The following is a 3,968-nucleotide window of genomic DNA, read 5'->3' as shown; positions in this document are numbered from 1 at the left end:
GCTTGTGGTTTATAAAGTATTTCAGTTGTCTCAGGGTCCAGTGAATGCCATGATAAACCGAAAGGAAGATTAAGATAGCCGCATATCGACACCCTTTCCTCCAGTAGGCAGCTATACATTCCTCGACGGAATTGAATGTTTCCACACAAGTACAGTCTGGTAATCCTACACTATGAGCTAAAATCTGAAGCAGTATTAAAATCACAGCAGGGAACTTCATAGTGATGTTCTCTCTTTCTCGTATATTGCTGTTCAACAAGCATGGCCTCCCCTATTCGTCTGGTAGTTGTTTTGAAGTGTGGGAAGTATTTTGGATTCTGGGAAGTGTTTCGGATTCTAGGAAGTGTTTTTGGATTCTGGGAATTGTTTTGGCATTCTGGGAAGTGTTTTGTCCCTATGAGCCACCGTATGTCTTCGATTCACTCTATCATGTTTTTGGCTTCTCCTCTTTGTCTTACTATCCTGCTTCGTCATGTTTTGTTTGCTTTCTCTGCTTATGAGTTTTCTGTGGTTCCTCGGGTTTTTGTTTATCTTCTTAATGTCTGCAGGTTTTGTATTTGGGGTGCTTGTAATAAGTTTCGTTTTCAGAGCTTTCATTCCTCGACTGTTGTTGTTATAGAGCTTGCAAAGTCTTGTGATTGGTTCCATCTTCCTTTGTTCTTTCATTGTTTCCAGTCTGACTGGCAGTGTTTCTTTGTTTGTCACTGGCGTGCTGGCAGTGTGGTGGCTTCTTTATGCAGTGATGGTTTGGTTGTTCGTGTTTAATTTCTCTGTTTGTATCGTATGCCATGGCCATTTGTCCGGGGTGAACCAACATCTTGGCATTGGACGAGTCCATTGACGGGTGGCCCTTTTTGGTCGCTTTTCGCCCTTGTGCTGGGTCATGCTGGTTTTGTTTTGTTCTGTTCTCTTTTTGTTTGTTTGTCTTTGTAGGGTCGAGGTTCCATTTAAGGTGAACCGTTGTGTTTGAAGGGGTAGTCGGTATGTCTTGAAGCCATTGCACTCACCCTACCAGGGGGCCAGCCCTTCGACTTAAACATAAAGACTTACCTGAACACGGTTTTGGCTGTCAAGTCAACCTCTGCTGGGTGCGTTTTTTTCTGTGCAGGAGACCAAATTTGGATTTTGCGTAAGTATTGTTTGCTTTGCTTTTCTATTGGTTTTTCTTTTCCTTGACTCTCGTGGGGACTAATGCACTGCATTCTGCAGTAACCCGGGGTTAGTCGACTCCTTTCTTTCTTGTTGTTTCTCTTCTCCTTTCTACTTGGTTTTCTTTGTCATTTTTTCCCTTCTTGGACCTGGAATTTTGTTCTGCTGGTTAGTTTAAAATATTGCTTATTGTGTATAAAAGTTGAGTTGCTTCACATGCGGTGCATTTGAAGCAGTTATTAGTATTTGCATTATTTACTGTATTGCTACTTGTTTAAAATACTTTCACTTGTGACTAACTTGTATTAGTATCACCCAACTAGTGGACTAATGCAAATCCTGCATTTTGATTGGCCATGCCACTAGAGGGCTATTATTAATAGTCCTCGAGTAGAAAAAAGCGTTACGCTTTCTTTGGTTTTATTCCCAAATAATTATTTCTTTAACTTGCATTTGCTAACTTTATTATTGCCTTTTCTGTCCGACTAGTTGGGTTATACTAAAACAATTAGACCCTTCGCCCTTGTAGGCCACAGGTCAATAGCCCATGATGCTTTGTCTAATTGTTAATTAGATTATAATTTTGTGATTTTGGTATTTTTCTTTACGTGTTGTAGTTGTCAATATTTTAATGCAAGAGTCTCTTCAAACAAGTTGTTAAGAGAGTCTACTTTTGCGTGTGTGTTATTGTTAACTAAGATTTCTAAGCACATCTCTTTTAACTACTAGTGTGAGGAGTCTATAACTTGTTCTCTTATTAGTGTGTTGATATTACATGATATAAGAATGAACTACTTCACTATTATTTTACCACTGAAAATATTCTGGTGTCTAGCCAATATGGCCTTAGATCTGGAAAGTCTACAGTTGACTGCTTAGTAGATTCAGGAGATGAACAGAAAAAAAAATAATTAGAGAAGAAGAAGGAACAGAGATACGCACAGCCTAAGACAAAAGAGGATCTTCATCGTTTTCTTGGGCTAGTAAACTACCTTGGAGAGTTTTTAAATTAGTGTTTTTGTCTCGCTCTGTTTCTCTTAGTTTCAAGGATTTCTTCATTTAAATTTTCTCTTCTTCTTTCTCGGCTTCTCTCCAGGTTTCTTTGCTTATCATATTTTGTCGCCTCTTCTCTCGTGCTCTTTCATCAATATTCCGTTGCTCTTTACTAATGTGATTTCCCGCCAGAAAAACGCCAGTTGCCAAATGCAACGTTGTTCTGACATTTCTGCCCAAAAAATCTTACCTACAGTGCTCTGCTGGCGCACTTTGCATGCCTGAGCTCCACTATCAATTGTTTGCTTTGCTTTTTTTAATGGTTTTTCTTTTTGGTGATTCCCCCAGGTACTAATGCTCTGCATTCCACAGTAACCTGTGGTAGGTGGAGTCTTTTCTTTCTTGTCGCTTTTCTTCTCTTTTCTGCTTGCTTTCTTTGTTGTTTTTTTACTTATCGGGCCTGCAGCTTTTGGTTACTTGTAAAATATTGCTTTGTAGTCTATTGTAATTAAGTTGCTCCACGTGCATTGCATTTGAAGCAGTTATTAGTTTTTGTATTATTTAGTGTATAGCTTCTTGTTTAAAATAGCTTCACTTACAGTGTACATGAAGCATTTATTAGTGTGACTTACTGGTATTAGATTATACTTATGTGAATTTAATATTTTCCATTTAGCCATATAGTTGTTAATAATTAATATCAAGTGTCTCTCTAAACAATTTGTTTTGAGTGTTATTGTTAATTAAGGTTTCTAATCTCGTCTCCTTTAACTATTAGTTTAAGGAGTCTACAACATTTTCTCTTATTAGTGCATTGATAGTATGTGATATATAATATATAGATTTAGCCAAGCCTAAAAGCGGAGCTCCCGGCTTGTTTATTCTTACTGGTTGTAGGATTAGTGAAAATAAAAGGCTTTGGAACTGTCTGCCTTTTGGTTTTCCAGGATATTGCTTAATTATGTCATTTTATTCTATGCCTAACTCGTGAATTCCACGGTTAATTTCACCTGAAAAACCGACTGATCGCATGAATTACAAAGGGATGAGTGTGATAACGGTTTTTCCAGCGAAATCTACTGTCGAATTCACCAGTTAGGCAATTAATTTTTCTTGAATTGCAAGAGCTTTAAATGAAAACAAGCAAATCCTCAGCAAGCGAACGAAAAAGGAAAGAAGCCATTTCAAAGTCGACTGTCGAAAGCCAGTGAATAAGAATCACGCTAAAATTAGAAATCACAGACGTACTGTAGCTCGTGATGTGACAGATCGTCTTTGTCGGTTCAAGGTCAAACAAGGAATACTGTTTTATTGATGTACTTTATTTATTCTACTTTAACGAGATCATTCACATTTTGATGTATTTCATTGAAACACACCAGCTTGGCTTAGAACCAGAATCGGTTAGAAAAGACAAACTTAATAATAATAATAATAAAGAGTATTTCTATAGTGCACAACTCCAATAAATTGTCCGTGGCGCTTTACAACAAATAAAAATAAATTATGAATAAACTACATTTACTGACATTCACTAACAAACATTTTAAAAAGATAAGTTTTGAAAACGTTTTTAAAAGTGTCAACAGAAGACCTCCTACGTATTGAAAGAGGCAAATAGTTCCACAATCTAGGGGCAAATACTGCAAACGATCGATCTCCATAAGTTCGCATTTTTGAAGATGGCTCTACAAGGTCGCCATTACTAACAGATCGCAAAGAATACGAGCTCCTTTGATAAGTTAAAAGATCAGACAAATACAACGGGGCCTTATCATTAAGAGATTTATAAACTAAAAGAAGAATCTTAAAAACAATACGATGCC

This window comes from Montipora foliosa, unplaced genomic scaffold (genome assembly GCF_036669935.1).
Source record: "Montipora foliosa isolate CH-2021 unplaced genomic scaffold, ASM3666993v2 scaffold_434, whole genome shotgun sequence".
NCBI lineage: Eukaryota > Metazoa > Cnidaria > Anthozoa > Scleractinia > Acroporidae > Montipora > Montipora foliosa.
Note: the sequence above shows the minus strand (reverse complement) of the source record.